The sequence below is a fragment of the Pan troglodytes genome, chromosome 2 (genome assembly GCF_028858775.2).
Source record: "Pan troglodytes isolate AG18354 chromosome 2, NHGRI_mPanTro3-v2.0_pri, whole genome shotgun sequence".
NCBI lineage: Eukaryota > Metazoa > Chordata > Mammalia > Primates > Hominidae > Pan > Pan troglodytes.
In genome coordinates, this window is record NC_086015.1 from 77,283,372 (window position 1) to 77,302,327 (window position 18,956).

Here is an 18,956-nt window from a genome sequence, read left to right on the forward strand (position 1 = left end):
GCCTCTACTCTGCCCTCATCTGGGCATGCTGCTTTGATCTTTGTTAGTTAATATCCGAACAACAAAGCCCAGGTCTTTCCCTGGTTTCCACAGAACACCAACTCACACCCTAGCAATTGGTGAGCATAGGAACTGTTGAAAATTTGCGGGTGCACAGAGACAGGAGCAATGTTAGGATCCATGTGGCTCTTTCTGCCACCTCCTGGTGCCACCATGTTTCTTTCTATCTTCCTATTTGCCTCCCTTCTGGAGTCCAAAGACATCCTTCTTGTGCTTTCTACAGAATAGTTCTGTATAAAGTTCCTGAGTTTTCACTTTATACCGCAAGCACTTTTCAAGAAGTAAAATATTGTTCTCCATCTGGCTAGAGCAATGGAAGGGAAAGAACAAACGTGTTGGATCAGGCAGACTTGATTTCACACTCTTGTTCCTTTGCTTACTGACTGTATAACTGGGCCATTTACTAAACTTCCCCAGACTGTTTCCTCATTGGTAAAGATGGCAGTAACAATGCCCACCTCAAAGCATTGCTGGGAGCATGAAATGAAGTGGGGCTGGCAGAGAGCACATGGTCTGGAGACTTGTGGGGCTGGAGGAGAGGAGGCCATTGAATGGCCAGTTGGGGGTTCTTAAAGGTGTATTGACAGAGCTGGGTCTTAGAAAGTTCTGGGAGCACAGGGAAAGATGTGTGCTTCAGGTGGGTCCATGTAAGTGCTAATGAGCTCTGGGGCTAAGACAATAGCAAATTTGAGCCCTGTCATGAGAGTGTCAACTGAATTTGATAATTTACTAGATTCAACCTTGGAGTCAGCTTCTGTTCATCAGTTACCTTCTGCATTTATTTGTGTGATTTACTACTACCCACTCATTATGCATATAGCATATTTTTCTAATTACATATTATTTTCTAATGGCAGCCAAGAGAATGCCTCAGCAAGGTTTGTACCCTTTACTGTGGTTTCCAAGCATGAGGGCTACTTCTACTGTGGTGCCCAGGTGTAGGCCCCGGGACAGTGGGGCCCTTTAGTAAATATTAAGTGAGCCACCATCTTTGTGCTTGTTCACTGTAGAAGAATTGAGAGGTATGAAACATAGAGGTCCTTGGTGAATTCTTTGGAAGGAAGAGAATCTTTCTCCCAGGCAGAGTTGCAAACACCTCTCTACAAATGGTAGTTACCTCTGATCACAATGATTATCCAGAGTAGGTATCTCAATAAAATTCTGTTGCTGCAATTTTTGGCATCTGCATTGAGGAGATAATTGATGCTACTCTCATGCCTACTGTGTGGGGTGGGATGGTTAAAGGAGAGGCAGAAGAGTATTTGCAAGAAAAGGGATTGGAAAATGCCATGAGAAACTGTATATTCAGACAAAACACAAACTGTCAGGAATGAGAGTTTTCTGTTTTGGCAAAGTCACATGGGCTTTAGAATTTCCCCCAAATCTCAGATGTGAATGCTGAAATTACCTCTAGGCTGTTTCAACTAAATCATGTGATTGGTACTCCTTGATAAGCCCTGTCTCCAAAGGCTTGGCAACCAAGAAGGCTGCTGTTTCGTTGGATCATCGAACAGTTCTCAAACAACTTCCCTAGTGTTTGAGGAACCGACTGCCTTCTCTAGGGCTGGCAGCTCCATTGGTACAGCCTCCTGCCTTGTCCCATTTTTGAGTTTATTTGCTATGGGGTAGATATAACATGAAATACCCAATTCTGTTTATGTCTGACTTGAACCATGTTTATCAGACTCATCACTCCTTAATTATGAACGTTGAGAGGGACCTTTGAAATGGAAGCCGAATCTTATTAAAGGCTTAATCACAGGCCTTCAAGTTGTAAATTGTTTGTGATACTCTCTCTCTCTCTACTTGTGCAAAGCAAGTTTGGTATCTAAATTTCTGTAAGGTCATTGAGCTAGAAGAGCTTGGATTTACTGTAAACTTGTTGAAATTATAAAGAAAAGTGTGTGTAAGGATAGTAGATTCCTGTTACATACACTACATGTTCATTTAATCTTTTTAGATTAATGTCTAATTACTGAAATCACTTAAGTGCTACCTGAGAGTTTGGTGTGGGAGTTGGTGTCAGGATTTCTCTTTCAATAGGGTCTGGGACCTTCAAATCTTACTCCCTTGGGTCCATGAGACCCGTCTCACAATGAAACCAAGGAAATTTTCCTGAGCTACATAATGTTCAGATCTGCCTAAGGGCTTGTGAGGGAATAAGAAAGGGAGGAGAACTGTGCTTATTGAACAAAGCTGTCTGTTGTGAGTTCATCCAACCAAGACATCCTTTTTTAAAATAAAAAGGAAAAACAATGAAATGGGAAATTTTGTTTGGTTTTGGTTATTGCTATTTTTTTGCCTGCTGTCGTCAGTACTTTCCTTTGTCCACTTGCCAGATAATATGCAAGTTACCCCCTGCTATCCTTGTCTATACTTTGCAAGTCTTGAAAAATCAAACTGCCCTTTATTTTGACTGTTTTTCATCAAATACAAATGCTTATAAATACACCAAGGCATAAGGTCAGAAATCAATTCCATCTTCCTAAAATTACTTGCATGCAGTAGACTGCTGCTCCAGGGAACCCAGTTCAATATCTCATACTTTACTCTTGGAGATTACTTGTTTAGATTCCTAATATCTGGAACATGCTATGGGATATTTTCTCTTGTTTTCTTTTAAAGCAAAGCATTCAAAAGTGCTTAATGAAAGGAGACTAGAAGACCAGAGAAAACCAGTGTTTAAATTGTGTGCAAATATAGCACTTAGCCACACCAGATAAACAGCTGAATCCTGGGTGCTGCTGGGTCACTCGTCTGTGCCCTTGTGTTGCTGTGGATTTTGTCACAGGGTCTAGGAGTCCTTACCACCCAAAATTATGTTGCTGCAGTGCATTAACGGTATCATTTCCTTTCAAGGTGGGTAGTTTTTCTTAATAGACTAAAACATTTGTCATAAAGACTCTTTAGTCCCATCAACAGATGTCTCTACTCATTGTGAGCTGTGTTGCAAGTGATTTGATCCTAATAATCAAAATATCAAAGGCATCTAACTATATATTATTTTTAAAAGTAAATGAATGATTTCAAAGTCATTTCTACAATAGTATTCTTCTTGAACACCTGCTATGTGCTAGGAGCCAGGGCCACAGTGGTGAACAAGGCAGACAGACTCCCTAACTTCACAAACCTCACAGTTTATTTGGAGAAAGACAAAAAGGTGAACAAAATATTAATCATAATTTTTAAAAGGCAACAAAATAATTTCAGATAGTGGTCACTGCCATAAAAGAGGTAAAACAGTGTGGTAGAGGGAATGAGATGAGGGAGAGCCACAGTAGATAAGATGATCAGGGAAAATTTTCCTGGGGAGTCAACACTGGAGCTAAGACTTAAGCCATTAGAAAGATTGGGCCATACAAAGGTCTGGGGAAGAGCATTATAAGGAGAGGAAACAGCAAGTGCAAAGGCCCCATGGTAGGAATCAACTTGGTATCTGTGAAGAACGGTAAGGAGATTAGTAGAGAGGAATCGTAGACAATGACAAGAGAGGCAGCATGGAGTTGTTTCGAAGAGCATGGACTCAGGAGCCTGCAATAGAGTTCCAGTTGCCTCGCTTACTAGCTCTATGGCCTTGGATAAGTTCGTTAACCTCTCTGTGCTTTGTCTTCCTCATCTGTAAAGTGGGGGCAATGATAGCCCTACGTCATTGTGTTGGTGTGATAATTAAATGAGCTGACAGTTGTGAAGCACTTGGAACAGTATCAGGTACATAGCAAGCACCATATAAATATTTGTTAAATAATATTTTTCAAGAAATTAGACCAAGAAGAATTGCACGGGATCAATTTGATGCCTAGTAATTATAGTAATTCCATAAACACAAATCTTTCAATGCCATGGATATCACTATTAAAGGAAGAAATGGTTGAAATGCTGACCTAGTTCAATACCCCCATCTTAGAGAAGAAACTTGATCTTCACTTGCAGGTTTCATTTAAATTATTTATTAAGTATAGTATCTATGGCTGTATTCTTGTTTTAAGACATTTGTATAATGCTGCCAAAGCTAAATTCTGTGCTGTTTCTATCCTCAATTCAAGTCCTCTCTCTGGAGGTCAATATCTGGCCTTGTTGACACTCATTCACATGCTTAAGCCATACATATGAGAAAATATAGCTTAGTTTTTTATAGATGATATCATAAGAACACCTTGTCTTTTAAAATTATGAAACACTGAGATAAAATACACATAACAAAATTTACCGTCAACCATTTTTAAATATACACGCAGTTCAATGGCAGTAGGTACATTCACATTGTGCTAGAATATCTTGTTCTTAAAATTGTCTTCTTCCACTTTTAATGTGTATATTTTCACTTAACAGCAGGTCTTAGAGGTTTCTCTTCAGCATTAATGTAGCTTTTCCTCATTCCTCTTAACCGCAGCCTGGTGTTTCATGGTATTGTAAAGAGCTCTTTGAATCATTTCCATATTAGTAGACATTAAATTACTTCCAAGTTTTTGCTGTTACAGGGAAACTGAGTCTTTAAAATATTTTCTCCTTTTACTGCTAAATAATGAAACACAATTCAGAACCATATTGAGTCAGAGCGCAACTTCTCAACAATTTCTTGTTGCTTTTAAGGCAGACCAGTCCCTTCCGTCTTGGCAGAAGGGAGAGCAGTTGATCTGCTGTTGCTCTGCAATAACCATCTCGGGTTCCAAGCTGGCCCAAACCGAGCTTTGGCTTAATGAATTATGGAGGCAAGATACCTTTTTAATAAAACCCCACCTGAGAGAACTGCAATCTGCTTTGTCTCCCATTTGTTTGCCTGCCTTCGTAATTTGAGGGGTGCTCAGATGTGGCCTGGTACATAATGGCAGTGTGATTTGTAATCAGACACCTGTCCATACCATCGCAACTGTCGGGATTCACAAGAGTCCCTTCGCATCTGGGGTGGTGCTGGCAGCCACACGCAGAGCCCAGCAACCCTTTAGTGGCTGAGAGGGCATGAGAGAGTTAGGCTCCCCGGGAGGTGCCATTCTCTGAATCCCAGGCACTGGAAGCCCTGAGCTCCCTGTGGGCAATGGTTCTCCAGCACTTGTCTACTGGCAGGGCTTCTGAATGGAGTGTGGCTGTGTGTTGCTGTTAGGGGCTGATTGTGGGCTGCCTTATACATGGCATGGACTGTTCCAAAGGGGAGTGCATATTACAGATGGATTAAAATACAAAACAGCAAGTGTTTGTAAAGAAGTGTTCATTCACATTTTATGCAAGATTTATGATGTCAGTTGTCCATGTCAGGTATTATTATTACTCTTGCTGTGGTTACTACCTTGACTACTACTACCTGGAGTGCTTTAGGGAGACAGATTATTGGATGAGCCTCAAGCCTTTCTTAAAATAATCCCTCCCTAGTGCTGCTCTTCCCTTCACTGTTGCTTATTTGTTTGAAAGTAATCTCTCTGCTACCCTTTTCTGATGAGGAGGATTAACGGTCCAGATTTCCACAAACTAGACCCTCCTCTCACCTTCTCTGGTGTGCTAATATTGGCTCAATTTGAATTAGTAGGATGTAATCTTGAAATGTGTACTTTAAAAAATATATGAATTTTCTTCCCGACACTCAAGTTTGGCCAGAACATTAAAGAATGGGTCTGCTTGAGCATCTAAAGACTCAGGGAGACTTGGCAGGTGATCAGGTTCCAATTATCCCATAAATCGTACGGTAGGCTGGGCTTTGCTTTGATGTTTTCAAAGGGAGAGTAAAAGAGAAAACAAAAACCAAAGCAGTAACAACCACCACCACCAAAACCAGCCTAAAATGTTCCCACCTGAAGGAACAACTCAAACTAGATCTCAAGAAGACAGGAAAATGGGGTCTGGCTGTTTGACTAGGTGATATTTTGATATTTTGTCTGGAGTGTGCAGAGTTTGATGTTTTAGAAATTCCAAGTTGCTCCAAAGTGAGGAAGAGTGTGGGTCCATTCTCAAGTGATTTCTGTCACCTGCAGACCATTCACATTCCCAGGGATTTAGTGCTGGGGACGTGCACTTTGTAGTTTGTAACTGACCAGTTCCAGGCTGTCTAAAGGACATAGATGCCGAGAATCACTTTTCATTTGGAGACATCAAATTGTCAGCTGCCAACACTGCCTGGTCAATGCCAACAACATTGGAAATGGTGACAACCTGGTTCTGGTCTTGTGAAGAGACTGGTGTTTTGGTGTTGCCACTAAGAAAGTGGCTATGTAGCTCATGTTAAACGTGGTTAAACTTTGTTCATAATGAGAGTTGACTTTTATTGAACACTTATTATGTGCCAGGAATCATGATGAGTTTTTCGCATTAATTCAGTCAATTTTTATAGTAACTTTAGGAGGTAGGGGACATTATCCCATTTCAGAGCTAAGAAAACTGAGGCTTGGAGTTAACTCACTCAAGGTCACATAATAGAGATCACTCTAGAACCTTCAGTCTTAATCAGGAGTCAGCAAGCTATGGCCCACAGGCCAAATCCAGCCTCTGCCTTATATTGTATGGCCCATGAGCTAAGAATGGTAAAAAATGGCTTTAGAAAAATCAAAAGAATGGGCTGGGCGTGGTGGCTCATGCCTATAATCCCAGCACTTTGGGAGGCTGAGGCAGGTGGATCACAAGTTCAGGAGATCGAGACCATCCTGGCTAACACGGTGAAACCCTGTCTCTACTAAAAATACAAAAAAAATTAGCCAGGTGTGGTGGCACGTGCCTGTAGTCCCAGCTACTCAGGAGGCTGAGGCAGGAGAATGGCGTGAACCTGGGAGGCGGAGCTTGCCGTGAGCCAAGATCGCGCCACTGCACTACAGCCTGGGCGATAGAGCGAGAGTCTGTCTCAAAAAAACAAACAAACAAACAACAAAAATCAAAAGAATGATATTTTGTGACAGGTGACAGTGATATAAAATTCAAATGTCAGTGTCCATAAACAAAGTTTTATTATAACAAAGACTTCGTTATGTATGCTCTGTCTGAACTACTTCTGCTACATAACAGCAAAGTAGAGTAATTAATTACAACAGAAACTGTATGGTTTGCAAAGCCTAAGATGTTTACTATTTGGCTATTTACAGAAAAATTCTGCCCACCCCTCTTGATCCTTACACAATTACCTACCTGTTAATCATCACTAATAATAGTGAACATTTATATCACATTTTCCGTGGACCAGGCACTGTTCTAGGCACTTATATTAATTCAACAATGGCTTTGAATCAGATGTCATCATTAACCCCCTCTTTACATGTGAGGAAATTGAGACATCAAGAGGCACAATTCTAGGCACTTTTACATCTATGAATACAACCCTAGAGAATAGGTGCTCACCTTGCATTTGATAGATGAGGAAAATGTGGATGGAGAGGTCAGATGACTTTCCAAGGGTTACACAGTAAGCAGGAACTGGACTCCAGGCCCCCACCCCTCAATACCATGCCCTACCCTAAGCAAACACTTTTTTTTTTTTGAGATGGGGTCTTGCTCTGTCACCCAGGCTGGAGTGCAGAGGTGTGATCTGGGCTCACTGCAACCTCCACCTCTTGGGTAGCTGGGACTACAGGTGTGCACCATCACACCCGGCTAATTTTTGTATTTTTAGTAGAGATGGGGTTTCACCATGTTGGCCAGGCTGATCTTGAACTCCTGATCTCAGGTGATCCACCCGTCTTGGCCTCCCAAAGTGCTGGGATTACAGGCATGAGCCATCGCGCCCAGCCAGCAAGCACTTTTGAGAACACACTGCAGCTACAGCATTTTTACAGAAGCAGTGTCACCGACAGGTGAGGCCATCACCATCCATGGTGACTCTGACAGCCTAATCCAGGCTGGCCACAACTGTCTTTGATCTTTGGAGAGCTGGCTCCCCGCCTTCTTTCCTCGGTGCCCCCTAACTCCTCGGCAGCCCATCCGTTCTTCCTGGGGAACCAACCCTCAGTAATGACCTCATTTGCATCTGGGAGGGAGGAGAAGATTTAGTTGAAAACCTAGTGGGCCAAGGCACATTCCAGTGGTGTGCCTCTTAAGCCGTGTGCTAAAGCAAGTCTTGGTAATACCTTCTCTCTCTGGAACCAGAGGATTCGAATCCCAGCAGACCCTGCTTCTTTTAAGTCAGATAAATGGGGGCTCATGTGGCGTCTGTGGGAATAGTTTTGATGGTTTTGCAAGGTGAGTGTCCCTTGCTTTTCCTTTGAAGGCATTGCTTTTTAGGAGTTATGACTGAGTCCCTGTTAGAATAAATTTAGTTGGTATGTCTCAATAGCCCTGGTGCTCATACTACGGCGGCATAAGTAGGGCATATGTTTTGGAGGCATGAGAGGAGAAAGGTACTTCCTATATTCTTCCAGATTATTTTCCATTTCATGCTACTTTCCCTTGCAGCACTCATCAATTCCAAGAAAACGCTCATCAAGCACCTCGTTCAAAAAGCATCCTTATTTAGGTTTTTTTTGTGATTGATTTTTATTCCTAGAAATTTTTCTCCTTAAAAAAATTAAATCAGAATTTCAGACATTTGAATCTACTGAGAGAAAACTGTGTGTAAGGCTTGAGCCGCAAGCATGAGAGATACTGCATTTGAAATAGACAAGATATTTTAAATTCTAAGAAAAAGCAGAGTGTGAAGTACTAGGATTTATGTCGATTTACATTGACTTAGGAGTGTGAGGGGAAAGACTAATTGAGAGTAGGTGGCTGGGGGCAGTTCTGGGAGGCTGTCTGATGGAGGTGGGATTTGGAATCAGCTTTGAAATGAGAATCGGTTTTACAGAAGAGCATTGGGAATGGATTAGCAACAGGAAAATGGGTAACATCATTCAAGGAGTTAAAAAACATGAAGAAACATGTTTGCCTTCCTTAGCATGGCCAGTTAAAGCGTAGATCCAGGATAGGCAATCTACAACACGTAGGCCAAATCTGGCCCACGACCCGTTTTCGCAAATAAAGTTGAATGGAGCGCAACCACACTCATTTGTTTGCGTGTTATTTATGGTTGCTTTCACCTTACAGTGGCAGAATCAGTAGTTACAGCAGGGTCCAAATGGCCGTGAAAACCTAAAATATTTACCATCTGATCCCTTTACAGAGAAACTTTACCACCCCCTGACATTGATAAAGATGTACTGGGTAAATAGGATGGGAAGGAAAGGAGGGAAATGGGGAAAAATAAGGAGGTTTAGAAGAAGAATGAGGAGAAAAAGTGCGTGGAGAGGCAGAAGGCAAGAGCTTCTTAGATTTTGTTTGTGCAAATGTGAGCTCTTTTTTCAGTTCAGCCTGTTTCCCACTTTCAACCAAATATGGAATGACTTATTCACAGTTCCTGACAGCTCTACTTTCTGTGGGACTATGGAGTTACAGTATAATCACTGTCAGCCCAAGGAGACCTATGATAACAACTTGCCCCGAAGAGTTCAGTGTAATATAAAATTCACAAGTAAAAATTCAAAACTCCAGAGAGCCATAGGATGCATGAATATGCGCCACATGGGGCCCGGAGGCCACTGCATTAGCATCCTGCTTTAGAAGCTCCACACTAAATGTGACAACTAGTAGAGCAGCTCACCAGGGTGAACTTAGCATTTCCCCAATTTCTAGATGATTCTTTGGTATTACATATCAGATAAGTTAGGGAAATGCTGGGTTAAAGAAAATTAAACGTATTTACTTGCTGCAGGACTTCTCAGAGCCTTTAATATGACTCACAGAGCTCTGGGAGCAGAAGATAAGGTGTTGCATTTCTCAGATGTATTTCACATGAGCTTCACCCACCGCCACCCTTATTTTTATAAAACATTTTGGGACGCAGTAGCCTAGGCATTATTTCAAGATCAATATATTCCATATACATTTAAAGCTAGACAGAATCTTAAAGGTCATACAACCCCATGCCCTCATAATAATGTTATGAATTATCTTTTCAGGAATTTTATAAAATCATATTTAGGCCTGGGAATCTGTGCTATTGATGTTAATATTGTTCTTGGAAATTTGTTTATGGTGTTTGGGTTTAGAGATTTTATAATTGCAGTTTCTAATCAAATTCTGGCCTCAAATTCTGTACTCTTCTTAGCCCTGAATTCTTTCCTTCCCAAGGGGATAATGTCGAAAAGGGGGTAAAAATGATAAAACTTTATAATTGACACTTAAAGGTCAGCCACTGGAAAAAATGAACCAGCGCATTGACTCAGTGGTCGTGGATGATGAGTTTTGGTTTAAAAAAAAAGTCCTGTATTTCAAATACAGCAGAGAATCAGCCCTAATTGCCTGAACTGCGAGCTTCCAAATGAGTGTTTGGGAATTGGCAGTCAGCACCAATCCACATCTGCTGTGATAAACTCCTGACTCTACCATGTCCCCCATCATGTGAAGAAGTCTTACTGTTTTCCCCAGTAATACTGTCACTTCAATGCAGATTTTGCTTCCTTTGTGACAAGCTTTGTGAACAAGAGAGGGTTACCCTAGGGGTCGCCTCAGAGCTCCAGAATAAACCCAGGGTATTTTCCTGAAGAGTCATTTAAAATATATATATATATTTTTTTGAGGTGTAGTCTTGCTCTGTCTCCCAGGCTGGAGTGCAGTGGCGCGATCTCGGCTCACTGCAAGCTCCGCCTCCCGGGTTCAAGCCATTCTCCTGCCTCAGCCTCTTGAGTAGCTGGGATTACAGGTTCCCGCCACCATGACCGGCTAATTTTTTATATTTTTAGTAGAGATGGGGTTTCACCATGTTAGTCAGGATGGTCTCCATCTCCTGACCTTGTGATCTGTCCGCCTTGGCCTCCCAAAGTGCTGGGATTACATGTGTGAGCCACCGCGCCTGTCCCTAAAATAACTTTTGTTGAAGTATAATACACACATATATACAGAAAAGCACACATCACAATTGCACAACTCAAATTTTCAACCCATGCACGTGCCCCATAATCACTCCCGGAGTGTCAATTTTAATCACATAGTCTACTTAAAGCAAGTACAGATGTATTACAATAGTATATCTGATGTTTAAAAATAAATATCAGACTTCAAATAAGTCAGAGCTCTTTATGGGTCACTGTAGGTTCTGACCCCGGAAAAGCTGCTGTCTATTTCTCCAGGAAAACAAGCAGACTCTTCTTTGCCATTAAGTTGTTTAGTGGAAAAAGTTCGAGAAGAACTGACTAGGCAGGGAAAAAAGTAATCATCCCTCACACTGTGTACTTATCTTTTGTTAAGCATTGGGTACGTAGCACCATAAATTTTCACGATGAGCCTGAGGGCAAGTACACAGCACACTTGGGCAACTGAGGCTTCAGGGAGTGGAGTTACCTGTCCATGGCACACCCTGCTGAGTTAGAGTTAGGACCCCAGATCTGAATGGCCCGAATGTCCATTCTCTTACTCACTCTTTTCAGCTGTCTCTGTGGCATTTCTGTTTTCTTTTGTTTGGGGCAGGTGATCTTACAAGGCTCTCTCTCTCGAGATATCTTGATCTCTCTCTCACCCTGTCCTGCTCTCTCTTTATGGATTGAATATCCTAGCCTTTTGTTGTAAGCACTCCAAAAACAAGAAATTCATTTTTAGGATGGAGACACACACCGATGATCTTGTTGCATAGCCCTCTGTCAGTTTTAGAGAAAAAGCAATCCAAGTTGAATTTGGAATGAATTACCTTCAAATGGCCATGCTTTGCAATGTACTACTGTAATCTGGGATATTGCAAGGCAGCTTAATGTGCTGGGTGATGACACGTATGGCCATTGTGTGGCTCTCCCTCATTGAATGCGCTGGGCGCAGCCCAAACCATAAATCTGCCAGCAGACAAAACATAAAATTTACATGCAAGATCAAATCTCCCCTGTCCTGATTTTTATACAAGGGTCACCAGTGGGTAGTAAATTAAGATTCAGAATAAAAGTTACCTGCGGGTGCTAAATCACCAGACCATGTCAGGATCATAGAATTTTCTTTTGTTAATAACGCCAGTGTGTTATCAGCGCCTGTGCTTGTATAAACCACGGGTCAATGTTTGTATAAGGAAAGGTGCCCTTTGTCCCTCAGAGATTTTGGATATCTTTTGTCAAACGTTGTTACATTGTTTTCCCAAACAGCAGGATATCTGGTACCAAGACCTGGGTTTGAAAGCTAAACATAGGAGACCAGACATGCTTGGATGGTCTGTAGTACTAATAAATCTCTGGTTGCCAAGAAATTACACATATATTTTAATTTCATTAGCTTTCAGGAAATATTTATTGAGCACCTGCTGCCAGATACTGTGCTGGCCACTGAATGTGCAAATATGAGTAAGACAATTCCATTGAGAAATGATCAGTCAGAGACCAGGGCAAGAGAAGGAAACTACTCCAGGTATTTTAAGCAGGCAGAGATTTTATGTTGGAAATAAGAGGCTTATAAAATCCCAGGAAGCATTGAAAGAATACGTCAAGTCCTGGCCTCCAGAAATGATTCCCTGAACACCTCTGAGGCACGATCCTGGCAACAGGAAGGAGGCACCAAGAATCCATTGTCAATGCTTCCACTGCAACTATCTCTTAACAGAGTGGAGAATGCATTCCTCCCAATTTCTACCACACATATCTCTGAATGAGTGCGTATACATAAAAAGATGTAACATTTTCCTAACCAGACCTGGAAATTGCTTATGTTGCATAAAAATATTCTACTCAGGGTTAGAGAGCACCATGTAAAGATCTTTGAATCTTCCAACTGCACTGTAATATGCGTAACTGATTTGTGCTGTACTTTCATTCAACTAAGTAGCATTTATTGAGGAACTGCTGTGCATTGATTAGCGCTAAGTTAAATTCTAGGAGGAATACAGAAGACATGTATGATCTAACACCTGTTCTGTACGGGTTTACAATAGTACCTTGCAAAGACAGTATTTTAAAATTACAAAGTGCTCCAGAATACATTTTCTTCCTACGCGCCTAACAGCCACACACCTGTCAGAGTGGGTATAGGGGTGTGGAGACAGACTAGCAACAGAAGCAAAACCACAGCAAGTGGCCCATGTGTCTACTTTCCATCTGTAAAATCGCCTCTTTCTTGCTAGCAGAGTTTCATACCTGATGGAACAGGGACCATGGATGGAAAGTAGATGCTAAGCAGTATGCTCTCCCCTCCCACTGCATTGTGCCAGGACTTCCCTTAAAGAAATCCTCTGTGTGCACAGGATGACTGGTGTGCTGGCGGAGGTGGCTTGGGTGGGTTTGTGTAAGAAGAGAACCCAGAAGTTTGCATTTCATTGTCTCGTGCTTGTCAACATCCCTACATCTACCTTGCATAGATGGCAGACTCCTTCACATCGAAAGGATTAAAGTGATGAACCAGCTTCCTTAGGTGATAATGGGGAAGGGTAAAGGGAAGTTAGCATAAGGAGAACATGTAAGGAATACAGGACATCCCATGATATCAGGGCTATTACTGAGGACACAGCAGGAGTCTGAGTGTCTGATAAAGGCTGCCATGATGATGGTAATTATTACTGTAACAAAAGCCACTAATACTTGCTGAGAACTTATTTCATTCCAGGCACTGCACTAAGCTGCATATCCTTACCTCTTTTTTGTTGTTGTTTCATTTCATTTTTAAATTTTATTTTTTAAAAATAGGTAACAGAGTCACAACTCAGAGAATCATAAATGGATATTCCTGTCCCCTGGACAACTGTGTTATTATTTTTGTGTATCCCTGCAGAGATGTCTCATGCATACATAAACAAGTATCTGTATCTATTCTCTACCCTATCTTTTACTTTTTTTTTTTTTTTGAGACAGAGTCTCACTCTTTCACCAGGCTGGAGTGCAGTGGTGCCATCTCGGCTCACTGCAACCTCCAACTCCCTGGTTCAAGCGATTCCCCTGTCTCAGCCTTCCGAGTAGCTGATATTATAGGCGCGCACCACCACACCCAGGTAATTTTTGTATTTTTAATAGAGACAGGGTTTCACCATGTTGGGCAGGATAGTCTCCATCTCCTGACCTCGTGATGTGCCCCCCTCCCTTAGCCTCTTAAAGTGTGAGATTACAGGTGTGAGCCACCATGCCCTGCCTCTTGTACTTTTTAAACACAAACAGAGGCATTCTGTATACCGGTTCCAGACTCAGCATTTTCACTGAACGATGTGTCATGATTTTGTGGTTCTTTCCAGGGAAGAACATAAAAGAACCCATTCATTTTCATTTTGGGGAGGGCAGCATTATATCCTATTGTTTGGATAACATAATTTGTTTAGTCTTCTGTTAATAACTGTTGAAATTTTTTGTTTACAAATGGAAATAGTGCTGCAATGAAAAACCTCTTGTGTGAAGATATTTCCATTGCCAGTAGATCTGTAGGATACTCCTAGAAGCGGAATTGCCAAGTCAATAGGTTTATGTCTTTTTTCTTTTTTTCTTTCTTTCCTTCTTTCCTTCCTCCTTTTCTTTTCTCCTTTTCCCTTTCCCTTCCCTTCCTCAGAGTTGCTATAGTTGCCCGGGCTGGAGTGCAGTGGTGCCACCTCGGCTCACTGCAACCTCTGCCTCCCGGGTTCAAGTGATTCTCCTGCCTCAGCCTCCCAAGTAACTGGGACTACTGGCACCTGCCACCACGCCTGGCTAATTTTTGTATTTTTAGTAGAAACGGGGTTTCACCATGTTGGCAAGGCTGGTCTCAAACTCCTGACCTCAAGTGATCTTCCCACCTGAGCCTCCCAGTGCTGGGATTTGAAGCATGAGCCGCCACACCCAGCCTGTCAACAGGTATATGTCTTTATCATTTTGGGTAGATATTGCCAGTGTGCCCTGCGTGGTGGTCAGTCTATTTATTTATATGGCAGCGGACACATTTCTGTTCCCCACAACACACTGAGATCTTTGACTTCTGTGTCATTGTTAGGGAGCTAGGCAAAAACTGCCACCTTAGTTTAGTTAAAACAGGCACTGGTCTTATTGTGAGTGAACATCTTTTTGTGTGTTTGATGATTTGCATTTTGCATTTATATTTTCTCTCTGCTTTGGCTTATCTCTTTGACTGGTTCTAGAAGTTCTTATTCATGAGAGAGGTGAATCTTCTGTCCGTGATGTGAGTTGCTGATATTCCCCCATTTGTCAGTTGGTTTTTAAGCTTTATATATGCGGTTTAGCTGTAGTAATTTTAAAGCATTTGATGTAACTGAATTTTTTCTTCCAGGTTTTGTGCTGTATCAGAAGGGTGCCTCCCTTTGTGATGTTACCCACACATACTCCCATGTTATTTTCCTAGTACATCTAAAGCTTCATTTTCGTATTTTCATTTTTGATCTATTGCCATTTATTCTGGTACAAGATGTGTGTATTTCTTTGTATGTTTCTGGTGGCTATCCTGTTATCCTAATACCATTTATTGAAAACCCATGTTTTCTCTCTGATTTGAGGTGTAGCCTTTATACACCATTATTTCATTTAATTTTCATGACAATTCTTTGAGGTTGGCCTCAGGTTCCCATTATATAGATGAGGAAACTGAGGCTCAGAGAGGTCACATAAATCATGCCCCTAGAAGTGGAGCTGCCCGGGTTTGAGCCTGGGTCTGTTCTAGTGGCCACTGTGCTATACTGCTTCTGTCAACAGCAATTCTATAAGGTGCTCAGTCAGGAGTTGACTTTCTGCTCCAACTCATGTTATTGTGGCTCAGCTTTTGTCTGTCTCTGTTGTTACTGCTCCAGCGTTATCTACTAACACCTCCTTTCTGCAGCTTTTGGGATCAAACGCTTTAAAGGGGAGATGGATTAGTCAGCCTGCAGCCATCCACTGCAGCAGTCCTTGTGGGCAGAGCTCTCAGGCAAGACTGCTTCCAATGCCATAACCTGTTTGTAGATCTGCTGCCAACCCCACTGGCAGCCTCAGTCAAGCCAACCTCTGTGATGCAGCCACCCACAGGAGAGGGGTCCTTCACTCTGAGACTCCCCAGAAGGGGGCCTTTTGCTCAGCTGTCTTGGGGTATGGGCAATGTTCATCATTCTTGGTATGAATAAGGCCTTATATCCTCTCTCTACAAATCAGAGCTTTTGGGCTGTAAGCAACAGAAAACCAACTTGAACTGACTACAGCCAAGAGGAAGGTTATAAAGAGCAGAGGTCTAACTAGCCTGGGGATGCCAGGATTCAGGAACTTCAAAACCATCAAGGGTCTGTTTGTCTTCTCTCTTCCTCTTCTTCTCTTTCTACCACTTCATAAATCCGAAACAGGCCACGTGAGCTGACAAATTGACAGTGCACAAAATCCAAGAGAAAGATTCTGACAGGCCAGACTTGGATGATAGATTTTTACTGAAATAATCACTATGGCCTGGGAAGGGGGGCATGAGACCTGTGAATGACCCTAGGGTGAGGGCGAATAGGAATTGTCATTGGAAGTTGCAGCAAAATCATGTGGTTGGAAGGGGAAGAGGTAGGGAGAGGGTGACTTTTACCAAAGGAGAGGAGGAAAGGTATAGGGGCAGAGAGCAAAAGTACAAACTGGTCCCATTTTATTCTGTCCTTTGCCTTACAGCCAAATCTGATATTATCTAATTTTGTCTGATATTGTCTAATTTTGGCACCAAATAATGTCTCCTTCTTCCCTTCTTATTTCTAGGCAGTCTCATTCTGCCTAGAAGTTCCTGTGAATTTTAAAGCAACCACCTTCTTGGATTTGTGGCTACTGATCAGTTTGTGTCAGATAAATGTATTTGCATACTTACGGATTGTCTTATCCAATAAGATGTTATTGAATTCTACATGCTAGTGGTCTGCTCTGTTACTATTATTGTGGATTGGAGATTCAAGATCTATAAATAGTCAGTCGCCTGAGGTATCAGTTAGGAGAAACAGAAATCCTCTAGCACTAGCTCAAGCAGAATGTGGGATGTGATGAACATACCTTGGAAACAAGACCTCAGGAAGGAACCAGAAATAGGCTTAGGAAGGATTGAGGATTTCTTGTGCACCTCTTGTGCCTGCTTTTGCCTATGGGTTTTCTTCCATCTTGGGCTCAGTGGCCACATGTACCCTGCTGATCCACCTCTGGAGCTTATATATTATAGTTCTGGACACCTACAGAGACCAGTTGTATTTGTTTGCTAGAGTGGCTATAATAAAGTATCACAGACTGGGTGGCTTAAAGTACAACAGATATTTGTTGTCTCACAGTTCTGGAGGTGTGAAGCTCAAGAACATGGTGTCCACAGGGTTGGTTTTCTGAGAGCTGTGGGAATCTGTTCCATGCCCCTCTCTCCAGTGGTTTTCTGGCAACTTTTGTATTCCTTGGCCTGTAGAAGTATCGCCTCCATCTCTGCCCTTACATTCACATGATGTTCTCCCTGAGTACATGTGTCTGCGTTCAAATTTCTCCTCGTGTAAGGACACCAGTCATTGGATTAGGGCCCATCCTAATGACCTCATCCAGACTAGTTATATCTGCAACAACCCTATTTCAAATAAGGTCACATTCTGAGGAATTGGAGGTTAGGATTCCAACATATGGATTTTCAGGAGACACAGTTCAACCCGTGACACCAATTCTTTCTCTGTCTAAATTTCAAGCCTCCAGAAGATGGAAACTGACTTGCCTATTTTGAGTCAAGCGACAGGCATGTACCTCCAACAAAATCAACGTGGTGGGTTGGGGTAGGGAGAAGGAACACCTATCCCTGTGGATTGGGGAGATTTACAAGAACCACAAAAAGTCTGCTCTGGAAGCTTTGCACATTGGCTTCCCCCACCCACTTCTAAACTGCAAATGCCCCTAAGTGGTCAGTCATTATTGGCAGACACCTTAGCAATGACTTAGCAGAGCTGGCAAGACGTGGTCCCTTTCAATCTGGTAACCAAAACTCAGGCTCGCCCTGACCAAACTGGGAACCTGGTCACATTCCTCAGACTTTATGTTAGGCAAAATGTTACATTTAGACAAATCCTTGTACTCCTTTCTTGTTTTCTCTAAGAAAGGAACAAACTTTGTTTCAGGTTATCACTGTTATTTTTTTTTTTTAAGAAAATTGGATAACGCAAAATATGAAACAAATATAAAGCACCCCTAATCCCACCTACCTGAAGTAGACACTGTTGGTTGGGCGTGGTGGCTCACGCCTCTAATCCCAGCACATTGGGAGGCCAAGGCGGGCAGATCACGAGGTCAGGAGTTTGAGACCAGCCTGGCCAAGATGCTGAAATTCCGTCTCTACTAAAAATACAAAAATTAGCTGAGCACGGTGGCAGGTGCCTGTAATCCCAGCTACTTGGGAGGCTGAGGCAGGAGACTCACTTGAACCCAGGAGGCAGAGGTGGCGGTGAACCGAGATCGCATCACTGCACTCTAGCCTGGGCAACAAGAGCGAAACTCCATCTCAAAAAAAAAAAAAAAAAAAAAAAAGAAATAGATACTGTTAACACTTTGATATACTTTCTTCCAGACTTATTTGTTATTTAAAAACAAATGTATGTATATGCAAATGCATGCACACATGTTAACATAAATGGGGCAGTGTTGTATGTAATATTTTGTCTTTTTAATTTAAATGTTATTGATACCAAATTCCATGTTAATATGTATAGATCTACATCTAATTTTTAAAATAGCTACATGGCATTTCATACTATATTTACTCCTTCTATGCATAGACGTTTTGGGTTATTTTCAAATGTTTGTTATTATTAGCAATAAATTAATGACTGTTCTTATCCACATTTGTTTATGAATTTTTAGAAGTAGAATTGCAAGGCCAAAGGGTGTGTTCTGCTTTAGATAGGAAGATAGGAGAATAGGTTAGTAGTGGCCTGGTAACTACAGTTTCTCCCCAAACACACACAATGAGAGAAAATCTGTTTATGAGTAACATCAAGTAGCCGAGAGAATGAGTTTCCTGGGCCCGGGATAGGTGCTGTCTCTCAGCAGGAGTTTGCATCAGGCTGCTCATGTTAT